At 38.3% G+C, this 26998-nt stretch overlaps 1 protein-coding gene across 7 annotated transcripts in view; it reads left to right on the top strand.

Moving 5' to 3' along the window:
• FRMPD4 (FERM and PDZ domain containing 4) overlaps positions 1 to 26998 on the top strand; it is a 292688-nt gene that overhangs the window by 96941 nt on the left and 168749 nt on the right. Inside the window, exon 1 of one of the 7 annotated variants that reach the window (XM_064407704.1) lies at positions 14568 to 14705. The exons of 5 other annotated variants lie outside the window; for them this stretch is intronic. The gene's annotated coding sequence lies outside the window, so the exon portion shown is untranslated. Of the gene's footprint in view, positions 1 to 14567; positions 14706 to 26998 lie in introns of those variants that run through there. One more of the 7 variants, XM_064407703.1, reaches the window with a different exon arrangement.

Below are 26998 nucleotides of genomic sequence, written 5' to 3'. Positions count from 1 at the left end.
CAGAAAATAACCCCCCTTGTGTTCCAATTTCTCCTCAGACATCAGAGGGGCGGGGTGCAGCTGGCCTTAATTTCTGATTTATAACCAATTCAACACTATAGGTCTGGTTACATTGAATCAGAACTTTCACCATTAAAGATTCACAAAGTGCAGTTTCTTGAAGCAACAGGTTATAGATTATTGTTAGATTGCTGGTGATAAATTCACTCAGCCTGAAAATATGAGTGTGTAGTGCTCTGTACAAGTGTCCTTGTGTGTGCTTTGATGTGGTTAGAAGTACAAATCTTACCCAAGAGCAGTCCCTGCTTTGGAGGGCAGAGCAAGGAGCGAGTCTGTCAAGTGAACATTTTCTGTGAAGTCTGTTTGTATTCTGATCCTCCCTAATGGAGGATTTCAAGTATCAATTTTTTATTTTTTAGAAAGTGGTGCTGTGACTGTAGTGAAGAATAATTGCTTACCTGTTGCTGCCATCAGAGATGGTGGGGGGATGATGTTTGCTCATTTTCATATTGGTTGATGTGGTTTTTTAAATATATAAATTAAATTATGAGTAATGAGTTTTTAGTTCCTTCAGTCAAACTGAGTTTTGCAGCTAATGGTTGAAACAAAGACAGCATAGAACCATAACACCTCAGTATCCTCCTCCCTCCAGCTGGGGAAGTGGCAGTGAAGTTCCTCTGACATCTGCCAGAATTTCACTCATATTGTTAATCTCCTTGAAGGACCAGATTTATTACATCTGTTGTGAATGGAGGAGGGAGAGTGAGGGTAATGGCTGGCACAGAGATAGGGGTGCTGTCCTGTGCTTCACTGAGATAACATCAGGCTATGAGGCTGCCAGTCCACCCCAGACCTCTTTCAGCTGTCAAGCCCAGCTCAAGTCCAGGTGCAAGATGAGCAGGAGGCCCAGATCAGGGCTCTTGCTAATTTCACCAGCATCTCTGTATCTTTACAAGACAAACCTGTCAATCTCCCACGACAACCAATGTAAACTGTGGGGGAAGGCAACACACAGAGGCAGCAGGTGGCAAGTAATGGTGGAGTGGAAGCAAGGCAACTGGGATTTCAGAGGAGGCAGGGAATAGGAGGAAAAGCATTCCTGCAGCTGGGGCTGACTGTGCCCAGGCAGTTGGGAATATGTGACCACCACGAGGGGACTGTGCTGGGGGCAGTACAACTGTGAGGGAGGAATGAGAGCTCTCATTCAGCTCTCCTAGATGGCATGCATGCTTGTGCTGGATTCACAAAGTGCAGCAATGGGAAATCTCAGGACACTCTGGAAAACCTAAGCAAGTCTGATTCACTATTAGATGACAGGCCTTAGTCTCTTTTCACTCTTCTGTTCCTCTCTGAGTTTCTGTATTTGGCTGTCCAGCCTGAGATACTGTCAGAGATGCTTCCCACCCTGCCTTTTGATGATGTGGATGTTGAAACTGCCTGACAGGTGATGTTTGGATGCTGGCTTGCTCACAGCAAAGATCAGACTATGAGCAGCCAAGCTTAAAACCTCGGCTGTTTAAAAGAAACCCAACCCAAACCAAAAAACCCGACAGAAACCAAACCCCCAGAATTCTGAAAGTTTTTTTCTGGAAAAAAGACTTAGCTGTTATATCAAGAGTCTTCTTTGCTGGGAAAAAAAAAAAAAAAAAAAGGTGTTTTTGGTCAGTCTTTTCAAGGGACAGAACACCAGTATGCTAATTACCATTATAATGAAATGTTTTAGGATTGCTGTTGGTGAATCTTAGTGATGTACATGATTGAAATGGTGAAATGAAGCTTTCAAAGAAGAAAATAGCCAGAAAAGCCATAACTTTAGAAGGAAAAAATAGAGTGAAATTAATTGTTTGTCCTAGAAAAACCTTTATAAAGGATAACCTTCCTCTCTTTGTAAGTAAGAGGAACAGGAGATGGTAATTTTGAACAGAAAAAAAACCATTTTAATACTTTGTGTTCCATGGTCAACTTCAGTGCACATCTTCTGACAAATCAGGGGAGGAGCCATGCTGTGAGTTCAACTGAAAACCTTTTCTCAAGATCTAGAATATGAGTAAACCCAGAGGGATTTGCTCTCCAAGACATATCAGAGCAACTCTATTGAGTTCATGCCATTTATTTCCACTTTTTCAAAGTGCTTCATTTAAAATTAAGTGAGATTTATCTCAGGCAACTCTAGTTTTGTGTAGTCATTACTAGTTTATCAAGCGTGGCCATTACTTTCCAAAATATTTTTATTACAGCTTTAATAAATAATTCAAGATATGTCATCATTTTCATTGCTATCTCAAGACTGAGCATTTCTAGTGGCCTTCAGGCAGCTGCTTAATTTATCCAATGCATGTTATGGTATTGGAAAAGTGATCTCCATCTCTAGGAAAGGAGTTACATATTCAAGGCTAGGAATAGATGGCATAGCAGTTGGTTTATGCTGATATTTTATTTTGGTAATCACCAGCTTTCTGACAACATTCAGTGTTTGCAGCTGTCCCTATTAGGACATTAGCTCATATGCCTGCAGTAAAGATTTCCTTTCTTTAGTTACAGTAGAATGAGACAAATGTTACATTGCATTTATTTGGTTTTTTTCGGTTAATTCATGCTTTTGCTAGAAGATGTATGAACAGGAGTGCAGGAGAGAAGGGTATTGGAAACAGAAGTGGGAAAGAATAGAACCTGCACAACTTGGGAAAGAGCACCCAAATTTGGCCCATGGGGCAGAGGGAGATAATTATGGCAGGAAGAGAGAGGTGTGAGACAGTGAAAGTATGTTGGATTGGGAGCTCCTTTGGGGTTAGGAGAAGCAGAAGGTTGAATGCATCTGCTCATGATGCATAGAGTTTGGCTTTTACCCATGTATCTTAAAGGTCCTTTTTGACAGAGAATTGGATTCACTCTTGAAACACTAACTTGAAAAACAACCCACCCTCTCTTATTTTTTTCCTTCTGAAAAGTGGTTTGGAGCTCTGAGTTTCTTCAGGTACACTGTTGGCAAAATTTGAATCCTGAACCTTTAAATCTGCAGTGCAAACCTGTTGCAGTGGAGGAAAAGAAGACATTTTGATCATCTTGGGGACCCAAGTGTTAGAAAGCTTTTTATATTTTTTCTTTGTATCAAAACTGTTTGGTAGGTACAATAATAGGGATCCAAAGCTGGGTTTGAGCTTCAGGTATGAGAGGGAACTGCTGTCTGTTGATTCCAGAAACAATCAAAAAAGAATTACCTTGCATGATCCGCTCAAGAGTCTGTTAATTTATTGGCTTGGCAACAGTTGCATAGAGCTGCTACATGGGTGGGATAAAATTGCTTCAGTTTATAGGGAAGCGTAGGAAATCTTGTAAGTAAAAGGAATATGAGAACCTAGAAACATAGTTAAAACTCTCTTAAAAGGAGGCAGAATCATAGATTTTCTGTCTGGCTTCTGAAAAAAAGATGAAGTGTGATCTAGTTGGAGTAATGACATTTAATTAAAATTGAGCATTCATGAGAAGCGAAAGTATGATTTTTATTGGCTTTTTTTTTCTCCTATGGATTTTCAGGTAGGAGCATATGTAAAGTCATTGAAGCATTTTTGTGAAGCTTTCTGGTATTTTGATTCAAATTGGTACTGGTAATGCCACTCAAAATTAAGGGAAAAGATATAAGGTATTATCACAGTTATTCAATAAAGGTAGTATTTGTCTTTTTGTCTTTTATATTTGTTTGTTTCTTTTTTGTTTTCCTAGTTTTTTTATTAATTTATTCAGTGCATATTGAACTCAGAAACAGTGAAGAAAACATTGGCAACTACAGAGCTTAACCCAGCCACTGAATCAATCACTCTCAGAAATGAATACTTGTTGCATTCTCAAGTGACCATTTGCTAGACCAAATTACCATCTCTTCCCTGGTGTCATTGTAAGAATGCCTTGAGGAAATGGCACTATCCCTTCCTAAGGAATAACAGAGCTTGCATAGAATATGTGGATAAGATACTCCTAAATTCCCCATGTTCATGGTGTTAAACCACCAAGCCAGGTCTGGACTTTATATATCCTCTCTTTTTATTTTTATTTTAATATTAATTGTATAGTTGTGGTATTGTAGTGCTAGGTGCAGTTAGAGATGAACATTTTCTGGGAAAAAAACTTATTTCAGAAATCATGCTTGGTTACTCTAAATCCAGTGTTAATAAGCAGGCAGGAGGTAAATGTTGATCCATTCATCTTGCATGTTCTGAGGCTGTAATGAGTCAAAGGATACTGCCTCCACACACCCCAAGTCTCCCTGTCCCAAATCCTCCAGCTGCACCAAATCTTGAAATTCAGTGAATTGTTCAATTGCTTTTTTTCAAGGCAAAGATCAGATTAAAAGCTGCCTTCTTGAAGAAGGCACCAAGCAGTCACCTTTTTGCCCAAACAGAGTTTGGTCCGTCATGCAGCCAGCTTCAGACAGGACAGGATGCTCCAGGCAGAAGTAGATGGGTCACTCTTCCAGTGTTTTGGGCATAAGGGATTCATCCATTTCTCCAGTAATTATTCTGCTGGGATAACTCTTGAAATCAGGCTAGGAAAAGTTTTGTACCTTGTTTTGTACAAGTGATATGAAGTTTGCTCTGCTTGCATGAATTCCAGGTCCTGACCATTTTATCTGTATTTTTGCTTGAATGATAACATCAAGATTGAAACTTTCTGTTACTACTAAGTAAAAGTGTAATTAATATAGGGCAAATGCTTTGACAGAGAAAAAAAAATCTCCAAACCAGATGCTGGTATTAATTTGACACTGAACTGCTTGAAATCATTCATTAGCCTGTAGGTACAGTGTTCCTAATCAGCTGCAGTTTCATTTCAGGCAGAAAGTGATAAGATAATCTCATTTTAATTAAGGTGATATTATAAATTAACCTGTCAATAAATGGCATTAACTTTTTCAGCAGTGCAGTTACAAGTGGATGGATTCATAGCACTGTACTTTTGCCAAAAGACAAATACTGTATCCAGTGCCAAGTTGTTAAATACTAATGAATAATTTATTTAATGAATTTTGTCTTTCTCTGTTCATAATGTGACTGACTGAGCACCAGCCCTCTCCAAATGTTCTGTTCTTCATAATTACTCTGAATTTTGGGCCTTACTGCTTCAACTTTGCTACCCAGTATGCTAACTCCTTAGCTCTATTTTGGACAAGATAAGTACATTATCTGTTAATTTTCCTGATTCAGCTGAGAACTATTTTATATTAAAGGTTTTGGTGGGAAAGCATATTGGTAATTAATTTTTAAATTCATTTTCTGCAAAAGGTTAGCATGTGTGCTCTCTGTAAACCTAATTGTGAAAATGATCATGAAAGTGAATCTACAGTGGCTCAGACATCAAAGTGAATTAAAAATGTGGTGAACTGCAGAAATACTTTATACTATATCTGGTCAGATCCAAGTCATTATTGTCTTTTGAAAGATTATTAGGGCTTTTGGAAGAAGAGGGAATTATCTCCAAAAACATTACTTGAAGAAAATTGGCTTACTATGGGCATCTAGTGTAAAGTAACATGTGATAAAATTATTTCCAAGATTTGTAAGTGCTTGTAGGTCCAGCTATTTTTTACTGAATTGGTGGTGCTGAAGCAGCTTTCTTTAGAAGATGTTTACTATCTTTTGACACAATTCAAAACCAAACCAAAAAATATGGCACGTTCTGGTTTTGTATACTGCAGTTAAAAGGAAACCCAGGGTCCCTGGAAGTGAGACTGGACTGTATTGGGATGAGACTTATGCTGGAAGTGTTGCAGAGATCTGAAGGGGTAATCCTGAGGTATTTATGGAGTTGGTGAACATGACTGCTCCTTCTCTTCATGAGCAGCTGCTGCTGCTGCATTTTAGGCTCACGTGCTGCTGCCCTGTATAATCTGGTTTGCAAGAAGGCACTTGACATTTTAATCTTTTTTTTTTTTTTTGGCATATTTTTCTTTTTGTCATCTTCTGACATCTGCATGCTATTTAAAATAGCACTACTATTCACTACTACCCCATCTGCTTCTTGAAGGCTACCAAATGTGCTTCTTTTGGAAAAGATATTGTGTCTTTTTTCTCCTGCCCTCATAGCAGACACCTTGGGGGCTGTTGCTGAGGGCTGGGGAGATCTTTTTCCCTGCCTGAGTGTAAAAGAGGGAGGCATGTGCAGGAGCTGATGTGCAGTCTTGAGCAGAGGCTGGAGAAATAGGGCTTAAGTATTCATTGCTGGAGCTCTGCTGGGAGCACTTGTGGGATGGAGGTCAAAATATTTCAAGTGCAAATTCAGTTTGCTTGGTCCCTGAACACAGATCGTTTGCTTTACCTGGTCTGTCACAGGCAATAGCTTTTAACCAGTCTTTAAAATCAATTGGTGTGATTATGTTTATGGCACAATGGCTTCTACTGAAAGTGTCTGTCCTGTAGGAAACCAGGACCCAGGTCCTAAGCATAAGTGCTTTGAGCAGTAGTCAATTATTTGATAGCTGGCTTTCTTCCTGCTATTTCCATGACGTTATCTGTGGTGTTACCCTAAGGCATATTGGGATGCTGAAGTGGAACTTTTTTAATTACTATTTTTGATTGATCTGGGAGGGCATGGGGGGGGGGGGGGAGAGATATGAGGGTCCAGTAGTCAAACTTTAAAATAACAAACAATAACAGAAAAAAACCAAAAACAAAACAAAAAACCCTCAAGCCACAAGGCACTGAACAGTGTGATTCAGTTTCACTGAATCACAGTTATTCAGTTATTCTGCCTTTGCAAAACAAAATAATTACTTTTTAATTTTTATTTCCTGCCTGAATTAATTGCATTTTATACTCAAATATGTTCTTCTGAATTATTCTCTTCTTAAGTGACTTCCTGCTTAATTGCATTTTTAATTATGTGCCCTTCACAGTAACATAAATGTTTGTATTTGTCTCCTGTTGCCTAGTTTTTGATATATTCCCCCCACAGTCCATATATTTCAGTAGTGCTTTGAGCTCCCACTTTGTTTTGCCTGAGTTCACTGTAGGTACCAAAGGCTGTTGATTTTCTGTGAGTTGGCAGTTTCGCCTATTTTAAGGAAGACTAGGCAAATTCCATGTTACTGTACAATAATGTAGCATCTGGGGCAGGAGAACTGATATTGCTCAGAGACTTCCAAAGGATCCATAGCCTCGAGAAAAATGTGAAGAAAATACAGATTAAATAAAAGAATTTATTTTTTTTTAACATCTCTAACAGTGCTGTGACTCACCAGGAGGCAAGAAAAGAAGTTGATTTTCCTTCAGCCGCTTGCACTATGTACACACTTTTCTTAGGTTGTTGAATGATAAGTAGAAAATTAAAGGATGGCCATTGGGGGATTTCATCTTAAGTGGAGGAAGCTCCTTCAGCTCAAACAATGAGAGAGCAAGCCATCTTCCCAGAGAGGTACTGGGGAAATGCTTACTAGGTTTTGTGGTTAGAAGGCAGCAATCCTAGTTGCCCACTGTTGGATTAGTATAAACCATGGAGTATTTCAGAATATCCCCCATCTGAGAAAGCGCTCTTCTTTTCCTCTCTGGAGAGGAGATATTTTTGCTAATTTAAATTAATAGCATTTTGGCATGAGGAAAGAACAGGAGTTCATGCTTAGTTGTGGCACTTGCAAATATGAGGGCAAAATTATTTTCTTAGCAGCAGGGATGGTTTTACATGCTGTGTGGAAAGTAACTGTGTGGTGGTCTGCCATCAGTGCTTTTCTCATTGGCCTGTTGCTAATGACTGGCCAACTGTAGGACTCTCTATTTCTTCAGATTTTAGTTTTCAGAAATCTAAGTTTCTCTAGAAATCTTAATCTTTAAACCCCAAATCTTTTTAGCAGGAGAGCTGGAGTGTACTTTAAATTGTCTAAGCTTGAATGAAGGACTGTGGCTTTGGTCGACGGATGCTTTCTGGCCATTCATGATTGTTTTAGCTGCCAGCCCAGAGCTATTAAATGAATGGAAACTCTATAACAGGGTGACAGTGCCAACAGACAAATGTCTATTCTGGGCTTGCTCGTTGTGCCAGACAACAAAAATGTTGTGAAGCTGGGTAACACTTGCATTGTGATTAGATGCATCATTTATTCATGTTCTGCAAAATAAACACATTTAGATGGCTGACCATGATAAGCATTTGAAGAAGTAATAGTCTTTAGGCATCAGCAAAGACATAATTAAACTGAATATTGAAAAGAGCTTCACAGCTGTGAGTACAGTTAATCAATGAAATGGGCTCTCAAAAAAAAGCCAGCAATGTTCATATCAGTCCTACATTTTTGGGTCCAAGAATATCGTCATTAATACCCTTCTAAAAGTGATGGAGACCAGTCTTTTGTATCTCAAAGTGAACAGTAACCATCCACTGACCTCCTCTTGGGGAGCTGCTGCACTGTAACCCTGCTGGGGTTGGGGCTGGAGTGGGTTGATTCACAAGAGGAAATACTTGCATGTCAATTATAGGAAGAAGCATTGCTAATAGGAAGTTGTGTGTTCAGCATTGAGATAGTGCACAGTGCCATTGCAGTCACGGTGCAAATCCTTAGGCTCGTCCTTAATAAGAGGAAATTTAATTTTCCACAAGAAGAAATTTTATGCTACTGTGTTTCAGCTATTAATGTATTTGTGATCAGAACATTCATTGTCAGCCTAGAATTAAAAAATCACAGAATATGCTGAGTTGGAAGGGACTCATCAGGATCATTAAGTCCAGCTCCTGGCCCTGCACAGGACACCACAAGAATCACACCATGTGCCTGAGAGCATTGTCCAAAGTATTAAGTAGTTCTGCAAGGAACAGAGGAGTTGCACTTGATCATTTTGGGTGCCTTTGAAATGGAGATAGTCTACAAATCTGACTCTTACAGACAGTAGGGAACAAGAAAAAAGTCAAGTTGGCAAACAGTGAAGTATAAGGAAACCACAAAGTAAGGTAGAAAAGAAGAAATAATGTAGCAAAAGGAGAGACTAGAAAATCTAGCAAAGTGGTGGAGAAAGTTGTTAAATAACAAAGAAAATTAAAGGTGAAGAGAAATTATGCAAATAAGTGAAAATCGGAGAAACAGATTGAAAGAGGAGGAAGAAGGCAATAATTTAACGTCACATACTTTATTAAAAAATACAGATAAAATAGCAGTGAAAAGAGTGTCTGTGTATAACAGCTGTGCAAACATGCAAACCCCACTACTGATTAGATTTCTAGTATGTGTATTGGCAGATGGATTTACTTGGAATGCTTTATGTAAGCCACAGGCTCAGTTGTGTCTTACTGGCCCTTCCTTTTCAAAGATAGGTGGGGGACAGTAGTCTGACAAGTTAAGGATGGAAATCTTCTCTCTGATTCTACATTACAACTAATGTGCAGGTAAGCTGGTGATCTAGGGTGGTAATGAATCTCTAACATTAGATGGAAGATAAAAAAAGATCTGTGCATAAATCCCTTTTGGGGATTCTTCATGCCCTCAACACTCCTTCTAAGTGGGACTTCCCCAAAACTTTTGCTTATGAAATTTTGGCTGTTATTTTGTTTTCTCAGACTTCAAAATCTGAAATTTTTAGGCTTTTTTCCCCCGAAGAGATGTGAGACCAGAAAAACTTGAGTTAGAAATAAAAAAGGTTACATTTTGCTATGTAAATCATGTATGCAATTTAAAAAAACAAATCAAACCAAACCAACCAACCAAACCAAAAAACCCCCAAAAAGATAAAAAAAGAAAATCCACCCTGATCACAACCCTTTCTCCCTCAACAACTGGCCAGAGGAAGAAGAGTCAAGTTTTAGGATACTCAATGTCAAAGTGGAAAATCCTGGTGTATGTGAGTTATTGTAGCTCCACTGCTGGCAGCTTTATTAATCAGGACTATAGGAAACAAGGCTGTTATCTCTCTTGCTTTTCAGTTGATTTATAACTGCTTAACACCCAGCTTCTCATCTCTATTGGACTCTTGCCTTGAGTAAAGTCAAGTAATAAAGTTATTGTCTTGTGGAATGACAATGCTTCCAAAGACTTGTGTGATTTGATTAGCAGGACAGTGGTAGAGTGACTTTCTGAATAGTTCTATTTATTAATAGGAAAATATGGGTAGAACTTAAAAGCTGTGGTGTTTCAGAGCTGGATGTCTTGGTCCTGTTGAAATCCAGTTATATTTTAGTGACTGAGTTAGCTTTTTAAATTTCTGGTCCTTAAACTCACAAATGGAACTGTAAATGTCCCCTTTCAGTTTTTCATTTTGCATTGGTTTGTTCTGTCACCCAGTCTGTGGATAGATAGAAGGTAGGAGAATAGAGATAGTGGTGAAGGTAATCTCACCCCTAAGGAGTTATCGCTGTGCTAATTATCAAGAATGAAGAACAAGCCTGCCCTTAATGGGCCACAGCTGGATCCAGTTAGGAGGGGTATTGCAAAAGAGTAGGTTGGCTGGTTGAGATGTCAGATGGAGTTTGTTGGCTGTGTTGAGGAGGAGTCAGTGCTGTGAAGAGCTGCTCATGAAAATCACTAAGAAGGTAGGAAACCTTTGCAATAAGATGGCAACACCAGTCTGTTCTTCACGTTTTCAAGCAGTCACCCCATCCTAAATCAGAGCTAAAAAGCTGCATGTCCCCAGATACAGAACTTCTATTTGCTGTATTAGAATTAACCAGATTAATTTAGATTAACAAAGTTGTGAGTTTAGTTTTCTCTGCTACTTTATACTTTGTATAAAGTGTTTTCCAAGATCACCTCTTTAAAGAACTGTTTACATGTGACAGATCACTCAGTTAAGCAGTGATATGCTGATCTTCTAGTTACAAATCTCTGTGTGAAATTGATATTTTGGGGTATTACTCTGCAGCATGAAAATTGTTTGAATTTTCCTCCACTCCACTGCTAGCTATATATGTTGTTAAGGTTTCTCATCAATCATCAGTACATTTATTCTTTGTTTTCTTTTTAACTGGATGGCGACTCTTGGCAGTCAGCGTGATCTTTTGAGTTTCTGCAGACAAACATGTAGAAACTGCTGTGTTTCATGGAATAATTGGGTGGTACAAACAACAACATAAAGGTTATTCACTTCTTGTTGCATAGGCTTGTATGTGACCTGAAATTAAACTGGGACATGGCTGGGGTTTTCTGCAAAGGACCAGCACAGCTGGTGTGACACAGCTTGAGAGTCCTTATTGTTTTACTTACAATTGAGAGCTAATAGAAGAAAACAGGAGTTTAGGATTTAACTCAGTTGGTTGAAATGGGGCAAATGTAATTTGGCATAAGAGAGCAACTCTTGGATTGTGCACATGGGTGGTGCTTCCAGTTCCCTGTCTCTGAACATTGCCTCCCTATTGCACATCTGTGTTGGTTGTGACTAAAGGTGAAGCAATTGAAATTATGACTGTCCTCTGTAGGCAAAATAGAAAAGTCTTGATCTGAATACAAAACACCTATTACTTCTCCTGGAATTATTCAGAGAGGGACGTAGTAGAAAGAGGGTCAATTCTTAGCTGAGAATAAAAATGAACAAATCAAATATTGAACTACCAGGGAGTTGACATTCATTCAGCTCTTAGATTTTTCCCTTCTTACACATGTTATATCTATAATGTTAATTAATGAAGTTGTACTGCAGTCAGTAGGTTTCAGCATATCTAATTGCCACCAGGTGGAATATAAGTTCTTCAGTCTGCCTGCCTTCCTATTTCAGATAGGAAAGAAGGGGATATTTTTATTCTCTGAGTTGGTTTTTTTTCCTTGTTTTTCTTTTTTTTTTTTTTAATGTGTTTGGGGTTTTTGTTTTGAGTTTGGTTGGGGTTTTTTTAATTTTTTTTGTTCGTTTTTTATGGGAGGTGGGTTGGTTTGCTTTTGTTTTCCTTCTCCTGCTGATTTGGAGGGGCAGAATGTTTGATAAATGGATGCTTTAAGCTTTCACCTAACCTTAATAACAAAAACACTACAACTTCCCCCATATTTGAAGAGGTAATAATTACCTCTGTTTTGAATAGGAAAAAAAGTGTGAACTTGGCTATAGTGGAAATCACTAAGAAGTGATTAAATATTGAATGACCAAAAACTGGAATCTCTGTGCTACCTAGAAAGCTTTCAATGCTCTGTTTCCCCACCAAGTGAACGTTTCCTTCAGTATGAAGGTACAGTGCACATGGAATCAGAAATTGCCTATACAGAAGGAAAGTATTTTCATTTGTCACTGTGAGTCTGCAACTGCATCAGTAATACAGGGGAGGCAAAAAGATACCAGTGAAAGTGCTGGACTGGTTCAGCAAACACTTATGCATATTAGGTATAACTAATTAACCTAATATCAGCCTGTGCCAACATCAGCATGTATTGCTTAAAAACTCAGGATGAAGCCAAAATGTAGAAAAATTAAATCTTGATTCATGCAAGAATAACTGATAGGTTATTACTCTGTCTCTCAATTTGGAATTGTAATATTTATGTCTGTAACTTACAATTAATATAATTATTGGGAGAGCATTCATTTTCCATGCCTTAAGTTATCAAAATTATGTTCTCAAATTTATAATTTTTCTGTAATGCAGTTCCCATGTCTTTTTTTTCCTCTGCACATTGCATTGAGCATTAACCAGAGAGATATGAAGTTCCTTGTCTTTATTCCATAAAAGGTAGATTGCTCTTTTTCTATTATGTCATGTTCTTTTATCTACTAAAAGGATAAGTAGATAATGGCATGGCTTCAACAATAGTAGACAGAATAGGAAGACTCTAAAAAATCTTCCATAATATTTTCTTTTTATCATCTTACTCTGCTGCTGAAGGTTTTCTAAAACAAATTTGGCTGGAGCTGTGTGTCTTTCTATTCTTTTGAAATTACTAACATTCTTGCTTGATAAACTTTAAGGACCATCAAGAATTTAAACAGAATAATTTTATCACACTGGGGGTAGTCTCAGTTGGGCATATGATCCCATAACACCCCTGATGACTTTTGTAATAACTCACCACAACATGCCCTGTTGTATTGCATCTATTAAGAAAATCTAATTTCCAGCAGTGCAAGACCTTTCTGAAACTTCTACCCTTCTTTGCAGGGCTGAGCAATGGGGGTGGTAAGTCCAGGGCAGTGAGTGGGGATATGTGGTGTAAATCCCCTTTCCCCACCCTTAACCAAACAGTCAGACACTCCAAAAAATTCCAGGGATCGATCCTGCAGCATAAGTGGTGTAAAAGAGACAGTATTTTAGTAAAGGTATAGGGACTGAATGAGAAATATGGTGTTAATAGTAGTGTATAATAACTATATAGTGAAAAGAATAAAGAAAAACAAAGAAATGGGAAAAGCAAGGAAGATACAGGACCCATCAAGATGTTATATTTTTAAGACTTGATTTTATTGAGCTTTTATTGTTTTATCAACGACAGTAGTGAAAGTATTACCACAGATAGCACTTTTCTTGAACTTAATATTTCCAAGAAATTTTCACTTAGAGTGGCAGCTTCTCTGTCCCATTACTTGTAACATGCATTTTTATTATGACTAGGAAACTGAATTTTAAAAATGATAACTTTTTACTTCCTTGCTGTCTTGGAATGAATGATCTTTGCAACAGAGACTTCTTTCCTACTGGTGTAGAAGGAGATTACCTCGTGGAGAATGCTCCTCGTGGAGAAGTATAAATAATGTATCATCAGGAACTGTAGAACGATGTAGGTGGAGGACTAGAAAAACTGAATGTTTGCCAGGCTCATCTATTATTTATCAAAGCTGGTTAAATCTAGCTGTCACAGCCCAAGATATTCACAGATCTTGGTAAAAGCCATTCTTCTCATAAGTCTTATTTTTCTAAGCAAAAATTTCAGTTACACTAGTTCTTTAAAGAGTTGCAGGGTCAAGGAAGTTTGTTGTGGTCTTGTAGTTTTGTTTGGTTTTTTTCCTTGTTTGTTTGGGGTGTTTTTTAATACAGATTTTAACTCATTTGGTTGACAAGTTGAGACATTATACATTTTTGTCATATGGATCTCTGATACAACAGAAAAAATAACCATTTTTAATTAAAAACTTGTTTGTACTTTAATTGAACTGCCAGGTTTTTCTCTGAGGACTCCAGAGCTAGTTCATAAAATAGACTTACCTTTAGGCACATTTGAAAATTCAAGCCCTTAATCTTTTTAGAAGCCAAAAGAGTTTAAATAGCCAGAAAGTTAGCTGTATGGATTATTAGCAGAATATATTTTTTATGTCATTGCTTATTGTTATCACTTGGATTGGTTTGATAATTTTTGGAGTAGCTCCCGTGGGGTCATAAAGCACGTGTGATAGAGGGTGCAGGTGTGTGTATACCAAACATAAATACAAGTGTACAGAGGATGTCTGGCCATAAAAGAAGTAGAATGCTTGCAGGCATGCTGACACACGCCAGGGCAGAAGAAAGAGAGCCCTGTAATAAAATCTCATTGAGGATGCAGAGAGAATGTTTCAGCATTAGGCATTCTCCTCATGTTTCACATAAATGCATCGTCCTCTCATGAGGGGATGAACAGTGCATTTGCACCGGCTCATTCAAACTGAACGCTGGTAGAAGAAGAGTCTTGAGCAAACACTGAAGAGTCTGGCATTTTTTAAAGACAGGGGAAAGGTTAAGCTGACTGCTGTTTAAACTGCTGTTTGTTGGATATTTATTTGCTGACTGTGTTTATTGAAGGTGGTGTTGAAAAGATCATTGGCAAGATTTTGGATGGCTGCGTAGCACAGGTCAGAATTCTATTAAACTAATGCAGTTTTTACAATGAAGTTTAGATTTTCATAGGTGACTCAGTAAGTTCTTTTATATCTGAGGGTGGTTAGATTGTAATTTTCTGTAGGATAAAAGAGGCTAGGATGTGCCTTCTCTGTATCGTTTCCTTTCTCTCTCTCACAGCACTGCAGCTTTAAGTTTGCTTAGGTCTGTAGTAAATGAGGAGCTTCCCCTAGATCCAGCATTTACAGACCAGAACATTTATTAAGAATAATTAAATTTCAATATGAATGTTTTGTTTTTATTATTTTTGTTTGCTATTGCAAAAATAACAGAGCTCACTGAACTTGCTAATTTTCTCCTTAATGCACTGAGGGGCTGCATGGGGGAGAGTCACAGTCACTCTTTTGGGTGAAGCACAGGGTCATCTTGCAGTGCCTTAGGCATATTTAAAAGCATCACTTGTTCATTTTTAAAAACAAAAGATAAGGCTGTATATGGACACTAGATCTGGTCTTGCATTGTACTCACAGTGAAGAGATTTAGAAGAACCAAGGTATTTTTGAGGTACTCTAATTTTACACTGGTTTAACTCTCCGACCTTGCAATAGATACACACACACAGGCACCACCTCTCTATATAGCTGAATGTCAGAAATAAATTTATTCAGTTTCAGCAAGGCTCTCTCTCACAGTGGTGTCTGAAACATTAGGGGAAGTCTTGTGTTACAAATATATTTGAGGTGTTATTTGCTTCTCTTCCTCTGCATGCACATGATCTGTTTATTTTTTTTTTATTTTGAAGGCACTCTTTCCAGAACTTTTATGGTGATTTATGATTTTTTGTTATTTAATTTATTTACTTTTTCTCTGTCTTTCTTAGAGATAGGATAAAAAGTCTTGTAAATTAACTGCTGCAATGAATGTTTGTGCTCCTGGTTGTGAGGTCTTGCTTACGTAGTGAAAGTAGTCAGCAATATTTCCTCAGCAGAGCTGCACTAGGAAAATACTCAAAATAGCAGTGTTTTGTTTAAAAATATGTGTGTGTATGCATGTAATTTTTGTATATAAATATATGCTATATGTGTCTGGAGCTGGTATTGAATTGTCTATGCAAAACAGAAATGTATGGTGTTTGTATTAGTGGCACTGCTTTTGGATTGCTTTGACATTCTTCCATGATCATTCTGGATTGAAAGTTTCTAAAGGAATAACATGAACTCACATGCAACTCTTCTTGGGGTTGACTGGCACTGTTTGGATGATTTCGTGTAGAGAAGCTGTAAGCAGTCACATGCTCTGTACCTGCTTCCTTGGACAATTTGATTGCATTAGTGGTCTCAGGTGAATGGTAAAAACCAGGTGGCTCTGCTGTCATTACTGGGAGTAACCAAGGTCAATAAGCTTTTGCAGCCTCTAAAGTATTTCAGTAGTGGAATGTGGTTTTCTTTTATTTTGTTTGTTTTGTTATTGTTGTTATTGAGGTTGGTTTTTGTTTGTTTGGTTGGCTTTAACTTTTTGTTTTGGTGTTGTTGTTGTTTTTTGTACTAGGACAAACAATCTTGCAGTGGGCTCTGTGTATGCATTTACTGCAGTGACACTTGAAATCAGAGTAAATCTGGAGTCCTAAGACTGTAAGGTGTGCTCCAGAGCTAGGTAAATGATTCCTGTGAGTTTCCCATGTTAATAGGTTTCCAGATGACATGGTTTGATTTTTATGTTTGAATGAAAGTATTATGTGAGCAGAACATAGCTCAGTTCCACAAGGATTTATTTAAATACTCACCACTACCATCTCCTTTACAGTACCTAACTTCTGAAACCATGGATGTGATAAATTTTGAGTGAAAGGGCCTACAATGGAAAAAGGCATGACATGAAGCCTAGAGAATTATTGTGGTCCATAGCATTGCTTTGCTGCCCCCGTTGTTGTCAGATTCTCTGGATTTGACTGTATTTATTGCTTGGTACAATGTGAAATGACAGGCAGCTCTGTCATGTGCTGGTATTTGAGAGAGGAAAAAAAGTGATGCATGTTAAGACTTGCACCACTTTCAATACTGGTTAAAAGGCTGAAAGACACTAATCCTTCCTGGGTGGGACAGCTGCATTCACTTTGGGTGGCCAGGTCTTGGTAGCAGGGGAGCTACATGGGTGGATTCTGTGAGAAGCTGCCAGAAACTTCCCCGTGTCTGGCAGAGCCAATTCCTGGTGGCTCCAAGACGGAGCCACTGGCCAAGGATGAGCCAGTCAGGAATGATAGTAATGCCTCTGTGTTAACATATTTAAAGGGGAAAAAAAAGTTATTGCATGGGTGTAATTGTGGCCAGAGAAGAGCAGAGTGAGAATATGTGAGAGGAACAATTATGGCCCGTGAAGGAGGGGCAGGAGCTGCTCCAGGCACCAAAACTGAAATTCCCCTGTAGCCCAAGGTGAAGACTGTGGTGTGAAGCACCTGTGCCCTGGCAGTCCATGGAGGACCATGGGGATGCAGAGAGCCACCTGCAGCCTGCATGGGAGGAGACCCATGCTGGAGCAGGTGGATGCCTGAGAGGGACCCTGTAGGGGAGGAACCTGAGAGGAACCCACACTGGGGCAGGTTTCCTGGCAGGATTTTGAGTCCATGGGGGACCCCTGCTGCAGCAGGTTGTGTGTGAAGGACTGCATGGTATGGAAGTGTTACCCATGCTGGATCAGTTCATGGAGAACTGTTTCCTGTGGGAGGAACCTTACGCTGGAGAAATGGAAGAACTCTTTTCCCTGAGTAGCATCAGGGAAATTATGAAATCAGTTCATCAACCTGTGATGAACTGACCATAACCCCCATTCCATTTCTCCCTGCACTACTGCAGGGGGCAAAGGTAGAGCTGGGAAGGAGAGAAGGATAGGGGAAAGGTGTTTTATTTAAGCTTTATTTTACTTCTTATTATCCTGCTCTGATTTTGTTAGTAATAAATGCAGTTATTTGCAATTCGAGTCTGTTTTGCCTGTGATGGTATTTAGTGAGTGATGTCTCTCTGTCCTTATCTCAACCATGGACCCTTTGTTATGTTTTCTCTCCCCTGTCCTGCTGCAGAGATGAGCAACAGGGCAGCTTTGGTGGGTGTCTGGTACCCAGCCAGGGTAAACCCATTCCAACAGCCTCTTCCTATCCCATGGCTGGTTTTGATTGCATCGAATTTTATGCTGTTGTGTCAGTGTTTGGGAGTTGTATGTTGGAATTTTTAAAAAAATTATTTTATTTTAAAATCAACTCATTTTGAACTCTTTTTTTGAAAACAGGGAGTTAAATCCCAATGCTATCTTAAATGTTAATTAACTTTCAGTACCAGAACATAGTTTCTTGCTTTTCTGAAACTGATGATTAATGCTTTTGTTTACTTCTAAGTGATACGTTGTCATGTCACCACTGAAACCCTGCTCCTTTTCTAAAATTGTTGTTCTTGGCTTTGCATGGGCAAATGTTTTATTTTTTCTTGCAGAACTGCCTTAACTTCTTGTCCAGAATCCAAATAGTGAATGGAATTTAAAATTTCAATTAACCTTAGAGCAATAATTTGCAATTAAGTCTTAACATCAAGTTTTACAGGCTTCTGTAATGATTTGTGTTGGAAGAGGTCTTAATGATCATCTATTTCCAACCCCCTGCCATGGGTGGAGAAAACTTCCACTAAAGCAGGTTACTCAGAGCTCCACACAGCCTGGCCTTGGACAGCTCCAGCAGTGGTGAGTCCATAACTGCTCTGGGAAGTAAGTTAGAGTTAATTCTTTTTTCTGATTACCTATAAGAAAGATGAAGGCAATGACAGCCCATTTTCCTGTGTGTAAACAGGATGGTTTCAATATCATTGCATAGTTGATTCTGCTGATAAGCTCAGAGGGTTCTAGTTCTACAAAACTAACCAGTCATTTGGCAGCTCTGCATGTCCATCTTTCACTTCTAAGCATTTTAAACATTTGTTTCTAGGAGAGCTGTCAGGCAGTTCTCAAACAATATTTACAGTATTCATATTTTTCAGAGAACATAAAGAATCTCTCTGGTGCGTTATAATCTACATGTACACCTGAGAGTGAGTGCAGCCTTTCACTTGATGGTAGAGAAATGTCAAAGGGGCTGTGTGGTCATCCCTGTTTTGTTTCAGGATGGCAGTAGAAGATTGAGCCATTTCTTGGAGGATATGGCTGGGTTGTCCCAGGGGAGATGCAAACTGGCACATTAGAAGATGTGGAAAGAAAATCAGAGCTAACATTTTCTGAGAAGCGTAACTTTCCTGCTGATGCCTAGGAAACTGTCCATTTTGTAGTATTGTGCTTTCTGAGGAAGTGAAAGTGTTGGTGTTTGTTACTTTTACACTGTAAATACAAGTGTTGTGTCTGTTTCTGATGGATGTCCACTGAATGATGCAAAAGCAGATTTTGAGGTTAAAAGTACTCCTCTGCTAAATTTAGGTGGTTGCTTACTCATTTTGCAGATGGGGAAAAAAAATGTTTTACTGGGTTGTTGAGGATACCTAGCAACTCGGAGGTTTTCAGAAGCTCTAGTTCAGGAAAAATACAAATATCCCTGGAAAATAAAAAGAAATGGCAACTTACAGAATATTCCTAATGCACACTTTTTTCCTAGTTAAAGGGTAGCTATTCAAGAAGGTAGCTATTAAAAATTGCAATTATTAATAGATTTTGTATTTTAAGCTACTTTTAAAGTTCAAGCTGTAGTAATTCAGGAAGGCTTTGGCCATTTTCACACCCATCTGAGAGCTACAGAGAGGGAAAAGACTGAAAGTTGTGCTCCTGCTCTAGAAAGAACTGAGGTCTGCCCTTCCTGGTGACTGGTCAGCTTGAAAGTGGACATGATCTACCTTTCTGCACAGCTGTTTTCATAGATACAGTCACTCTCCAGGATTTTTTAGGGTAAGAGAGGTAGCTTAATGTCTGAAGACAGCTACTTCTGTGCAATAACTGGTGTTTGATGAAAAATTCTTCCTTTCAGATACTGAAGAACAAATTTGAATTATAAATCCTTTGGATTTAGAGTGTTGCTATTAGTCTGTGAAGAAAGTATAAGGTCCTTGAATGGATGCAGTTCTACTAAACGACTGGATTTTGTGTTTGGTTGAGTATATGCAATAAACATCAGTCAGATTTCATTGAAGGAAAGCTGCAGCTGTTGTGGAAAATGCTGTGAGTGAAATTAAAGGGTAATTATGACTCAGTATTTTTTGCATAGAGTTTCTTAGAAACTGAATAGTCATTTGCCAATGAAAACAGTTCATTGAAGTTAATGCTTTATGGATATGAAAAGGGATGATGAGGCCATAGGCATTGCAGAAAGTAGCAACAGGACAATAAAGTCCTTGCTGCAGATCAGGTGGTCTCATCAAATTTTTCATACTCTTTGAAAATCCTTTTGCAGTCATGTTTTTTTGTGAGGTTTTTTGCTAGTCTTTTGCCCACTCAAAATTTAAGATGCAGAAAATGTAAATGTCACTTCCATATTAAGGATTAGCTTTGGGCTTGGAGGAAAAGGCATAAAGTTAATTGGAAGGTCATAAATAAATCAGTGTATTTCTCATGTGTGTTTCTGCATATACTTTTAAAAATCTCTTTGTAGAAAAAGAAATCTTTGGTTTCTAAAGAAGATCTGGATAAACTTCTGTCTGTTGACCATCTTAGCTGCAGTCTGTAGGATTCTCTAGTTCTCAATCAGCTGAGAAAACTGTTTCTGAATTTCAGGAGCTGTCTGTATTTACCCTAAATAGAAAGAAATAATTTTAGCACCTGATATCAAATACTTAATTAAAAGAAAAAGATAAAAATAAAAAATTGTTTCTTGTAAGAGAAACAGCATTTCATGAGAAATTTGTGTGTTTATGGTGCCAGAGAATTTGATTTCTCAGTTTTAGTGAAACTATATAATGAAAAATGCCTGTAATCACCACTCCTGGAGGTATTTCAAAGATCTGTAGGTGTGGTTAGGAATGTTTTTGCATGGTGGATTCAGCAGTACTGGCTTTGTTATTCTGTGATTCTATAATGCTATCATGAAGGTTAAATAATAATATAATATTTGGTGCATGATAATTAATACCCATCTTCCATTTTAGAAAGAAGATTTCCAAGAGTTTTTAGCATATTTTTCTCAATTAAAAATAAAAACTTCTTCAAGTACCTATTACAGTTAAATTGTTTCAGGAATGCTGAACAAGTGATCTTGGTGCTGTGAACGGCACGAGAGCTCTGTAATCTCTGCCTCTGTGGCACTGGTGGACAGCAATGATGTGTAGCCCTTCTGCTTCAAAAGCCAGTGGTCAGCATCTGGCCAGAAGCAGAGAACCCCCTTCTGGCTGGACAATGGGGACATCCACACAGATAATGGGAGCTGCTGGCACTTCCACTGGGGTGGGTGCAGAGAGGGTCCAGCCATGATGGAGCGTCAGTAAAATCATCTTGCATCACCTTCTCCAGTGCCTTGTCTGCAGTGATTTGAGCTGTAACACTTGCAGCTCTGTGTGGTCACTAGAGCACCTCACTGGGCTTCAGTGGCTTGGTGCCACTTGGAGATGGTATTTCCAACTTCACGAAGGTGTAGGCAATGCAGAGGTGATGTGGGGAAACACTCAGTTCATGTGAAAGTGCTTTGTCAAACATACTGCTCTAGGTTGTTGTGGGTTGACAGTCCATAAGGTTTTGCAAAGTGTTTTGTATATGATGCACTCTAGAATAGCTATATTTCAAATGTATAATATGAGGCTAAGTAGTGAAAATTTGCCGTATCTTTGTTATCAGACTTCTCGTGTTTTTTCAGAACTTTAGCATATGGTGTTTCCTGGTGGCGTCTCTTTCAGTCGTTTCATAATTTGATAGTAGTATGTGGAAATTGTTACCTTGCTCCTAATTTAATTATTAGAGAAAAAAAAAATATAATTGTAGTCTGATGATGACATAGTGGTGGGCTTGTTTGTTTGTTTTGGTTTTTTTCCCTCCATCTTGTTAACTGGGAAATTAATGCTGAGTGGATGCTGTGCTCGGAAAACAAATGCTGTACATAATTCTATTTTGAATTAAAGTGGCACCATACTAGTGTGTATATCATTACTAATATGCTCCTGAGCCTTGTAGAGTACATATATCAATGTTTTGGACTGAAACCCCTTTACTGGGATACTAGAAAGCAGCAATAGGCAATACATGAAAATGATGAAGTGGAAACTGACATTTCTTAGTCTTGTAGCCATTCCTGTTCGAAGTAGGTAGCTATTACACCAAAGAAATCACTGTTCTGCAAAGCTGAATTTGTGAAATCTTCAAGGTGTTTTTGTTTTTCCTGAAAATCTATTGAAACTACTTATTGAGGTTTGCAGAAGAAGTCTGCAAAACTATTAAGAGTTTGTACAGGGTTACAGATTTCCAGCTGATTTCTGAATTACCCTCTTAAGCTTTTCTTTCATCTGGGCAGCTGCTATATAAAAGGTAAGTTTGGTGCTTATTGCCTCCTTCAAGGGATGGACTAAAGACATGGTGTTGACTTTGATGTAGAAACAACAGCCAGCTGTTCTGCTCCTATTTTCCATGGACTTCATGTGAAATAAAATTGCATATGAGATGGATAATGGATTCAAGGAAAATGAGTTAGGGAGCTTCCTAATCTATTAAAGCAGATAGATATAGAGACAGAAGATGGTAAATGAGAAAGAAAATAATGAATCCAAAGAATGGTTTCTCTGCAATGACTGGTGGCATTACCAGAGGAAGCCAATATGCATTTGTGACTGAAACCTGTGGATTGTTTGTGTTTCATCTGACTTCTGGTGTATTTCCACTTCAGACAAAGAAATAAGTTCTAACTGTCACGTGGGTTCTTGGGAGCAAAAAGCAGGTTTTTCAGAGATGAATAAGTATCTCAGGATTACTTTTATATATTTATGTGCATATACATAAACATAGATGTGTGTTATTGTTGGGTCTGGGAATTATTTTTATCCCTCAAGTTTTAAATACTTAATCTGTGAACAAAAGTCTTCTCTAGAGCCGAGTAGGACTTTGTTTTGTTTTGTTGGGTTTTTTATTTTGTTTTTGGTTTTTTGTTGATTTTTTTTTTGGGGGGGGGGGGTTGTTTGTTTTTGGCTTTGTTTTTTTTTTGGTATTTTAAATTTTATTTTATTTTGTAGTGATGAGCTATAGCTCATAACTGTCTGGCAGAGCTAAAGTGCAGTTGTTTACTGTGTTTGTATTTTATTTCTGATCTGAGCCAAAGTGCTGAAGCATAACAAATCTACAATGCAGAACATTTCTTTATAAAGACTGAGCACAGTAATTTTACAAACTGGAATAGAGTTCATTTAACAAAGTGCTGAGAAGAAGAAAAAATAAATTCATCAGCTCTATTCCTATCCCACTGCTGGATGGTTTCCAGACTTCACGGAGTAGGGTTCCAGCTCTCAAATTCAGGAGCATGAACTTTTCCTAGAATAAAGGCTGAGTGTATTAAAGCCTCAACAGGCTTCTGCTGTGCTCTGCAGTGATCACCAGCAGTCACAGTTCTCCTTCTGTGAACCTGATGCATTGTGTAGACTTTAAAAAGCTGTATTGACAAACACGTAGTTGAGATAATTAGCCTCTGGAGGCTTCACTGAGAGATGTGAGAAAGCAGCTGTCCGGTGTTGTAAGGAAGCAGGGTCCTTTGCAGCAGCAGTGATGTAGGGCTAAAGGCCAGTTCCTTTGACACGACATGAGAAGTGTAATTGTAATTTTTTTCTTTTATAAACTACTTGCTGATGGAAATGTGATTTTTTGATAGACTTCACAGAATGTGATGGAGGATGGACTTTCCCAGTACTGGGAACAGCAATATTTGCTGAGGCATCTCTTTGGTTAGCTCTGGGCCATTAATAATGGTGAGTGGTACTTGAAAACACAAGGAAAAAGATCTTTTTAGATGGGGAGAGTTTGATGGAAGTGAGAGAAAGAAAAATGCATTTCTCTGTGTGCTGTTGTATCTTCTGAAGAAGGGCAGAATCCATTTGTGAAGTGAAAATAAGGCCATAGTGTGTAACAGGGCAAAATATTGCTTCCAGCTTTTTTAACTAGATTGTTTTTCAGTGTACAGAGTCTGACATGGTTTGTTCTTGTCCATCCATGCACATGAATGTCTTTTTAGAAAAGAATAAAAAAAATTCCTGTCAGCAGCTGGAGTGTCCCAGGGGTCCCATTTCAGCAGTGCCACCAAAAAAACTTGATGAAATATGGGAGTGAAACTTGCTCATCTATAGCTTTTACTGTGAGTAGGATAACACCTTTACATTATGATGTTTTTAATTGTTTTTGATTGAAAGTTTAGAACTGTAGTGATATTTATGCTGGTTATAACCTCTTCCTGTAAATATTTTGCATCTATTCTTAGGTATTTTGTACTAAAACTGAAAGGGAGGACTTGCAGAAAACATAGATGGTTGAAGCAGACTGAGTAGTCAGCTTGCTTGAAACATTCAAAAATTGTATACAAAGACACTAAAGCTGGTTTTACAACTTTCCAGCTTGGTTTCACAGTTTATGTGAGTTCTGTTTTTAAACTTTGACAGAATTATTATAATTTCTTATAATAATTTGTCTGTTATAATTATTAGTCTGTTTGTTATAATTATTGTTGAAGAATAAATATTCCAAAATGTTATTGAATGCGAGAGGAGAAAAAAGAAAAAGTTCCATAGCAATTTCCAGGAGAACTTTAATTTGAATAACAATTTTACTACTGTATCCTAGAACTTATTCTTAACTGAGACTACATGAAAGTGCATTGGAAGACAAATAACTCTTAGCTCTGAACAAGTTTCAACTTGGACTCATGCCTGTTACATTTTCAAAGTGCAGAGCATGGGATATGTGACAAGAGTTTGGTGAGAAGTACAGGAGAGCACCATATCTGTGGTTTGGAAGGAGCAGTTGTCTTCTATAATGTGCAGTTTTTTAAATTGGTGATTGAAATCTGAGCACTGAATTTCTTCACTGAGCTTTCTGATTTCCAGAAAAACGTTTTGGTTTTCTCTTCTGATGTTTTTGTGCTTGCAAACAAAAAGAGCTGCCTGCCTGCCTGCGAGAAGTAGATGAGGAACAATTTTTTTCCTGTGGTGTGGGTTTTTTTTTTTTTTTTTTTGTGGGGGGGGGGCGAGGGGGTTGGTATTGTTTGTTTTGTTTGTTTATTTGTTGGTGAATGAAGTTCTGTCAAAAGTCAGCTAAGAATCTGGAAAACGGAAGACTTTCTCTCTCATATTTTTCAATTTGTTTTAGGACCTGTTTGTTACAGGCTAACAACTAATAAGCCATTCATGTTTCTACAAATTCTATAGGGTTTTTTCCCTATAGTTGGCTATTTTAATCTAAACCATGGGTATCTGCACAGCGATTGTAAAAAAAATCCATTTCTGCTGAGGAGTTCTCATGGGAAGGTTTTCAGTGGAGGAGGAAGAGAGAGGATCCATAGAATTCTTAGGATATTTCAGAAGAAAGATTAGAATAAATGATGCATTTCATTGTGTGTCTCAAAGCACTCGGTAAACTTCCACCTTATGCTGTTTTCAGCAATGAAATTTCACCTTTACATCAAGGGTAGTAAAGGAACTTTGTTCTGAGTGATGTGTGAGAAAGGCAGTGTCAGAACATACAGGTCTTTCTGCTTATAAGTGGGGTTTGTCATAATTTTCAAAGTGTATAATATAGCTAAATGAAGAAACTTCTAAACAGCACTTCTTTTCCAGGTCTGCATGCTGTGTTCTTACTGCTCTCAGTCCTTGTGGTGCTCTCATGTAAATCAGTGGCTGACTGGTCTTTCTCGTTTATGACACTTGCAGCAATTCATTAGCTCTGTCTTATTTAAAGGACTTTTATTTTTAGCTTTACAGTCCTTTAATGTGCTTCTTTCTGGCACTGACACATGACTGTGAAAGAACTCTCAGATCCCGCTTGGAAATGTGTTATTCTACAGGGAATGAATACAGTGGGAATTCATCCAGTTTGTCCAGGGGCTTATACCCAATACTTGCTGCCATGTTCTATGAACCTGGACTTCTTTTGGAGTAATTTCTGTAGTGAAACTCTGCACTATGGGAAAGGGCGCTAATGACTTAATAGACGGAATAGACTTTGATAGTAGATTTAGATATACTTTCTCTTACAGGCTAGTGAGTTCATGATATAATTTTAAAAGCACACTATAATACTCTGCAACGTGGGCATCTTGCTTACAAGAGCTGCTAAGCTTCAGTGAAGAGTCTCCATTTAACTTGCTCAGTGACTGAGTCAGTCACAAACTAATCTTAATTATATTTATGTTTACCTGTCTCCTCTGTAACTTAACTGCATTATGAAAAGGTTCCTTATTTTTCTGTTAGTAGCAAGCTATCCAGTAATAGCCGACTTGCACGTGGCACTGATGAGTAAGTATCATTTAGGTAAACTAAATATATTTAGAGACACCTTTCGTAGTTGTTAGCATGCTATATTTAGATAGCAACAGCTGAGTGATGGATTTAGGTAGGGAGGTGTAGGAGAATATGGCTAGAAATTTAAGTGAGGAGTCATCTGTAGCAGCAGCTAAGAAGGGTGTTCAGTGATGGTGATGCACATAAAATCCTCCAGAGAACATTCTTCCTGCTCTTCTCATGGTCAGGGGAGAGAAAATGGCTCTTCCAAAAGGGAGTTCACTGTCCAAGAGATATTCCAGTTTCTGCATCCCACTCCTTGAAAGAGTCACTTTCTCTGTGTCAGCAATAGATCAAGCTAAAGGGGACAAGCATCACTAAACCAAAGATTGCTTTTCTGAATACCTCCCACAGGGCCTCTGAGGGCAACATTCAAGTGATATATGTAAGAAGCATTTCAGATTTCTAAGAGCTGTCTGCTCTCTTAGGGTTTGCTTGGACTTCAGAAGATGTAGAAAACAGTGCAGTGGAAGTGTGCAGATATGAGATCAAGTGGGGAAAAAAAATGGCATAAACATTTTATTCCTTTTTTCTGAGGCTGTCTGTAACATTGTTTTAAATATTGCCAATGTGTACGAGTGTGTTTGACAGCACTGAAAACCTGGGTTATTTAAAAAGCAATCCTTAAGCAGTTTAAAATTCATTGTCTGTTTAACAAGCACAAGCATAGGGAAGGAAAGAGAGGGGAGTGGTGAATGTATGTGGATGCTGGAAGTAGGCTGCAGAAAGGTCATATCTGTGTCAGGCTTCTGAAGAGGAACCTCTAAGGTGACTTGTGGTTGGTTTAGAGGGCATTTGCTAAGAGAAATGGTATAGCAAGGGGTGGTGATGCATTA

Source organism: Passer domesticus, chromosome 2 (genome assembly GCF_036417665.1).
Source record: "Passer domesticus isolate bPasDom1 chromosome 2, bPasDom1.hap1, whole genome shotgun sequence".
Taxonomy (NCBI): Eukaryota; Metazoa; Chordata; class Aves; order Passeriformes; family Passeridae; genus Passer; species Passer domesticus.
This window is presented reverse-complemented; position numbering and strand designations above follow the sequence as displayed.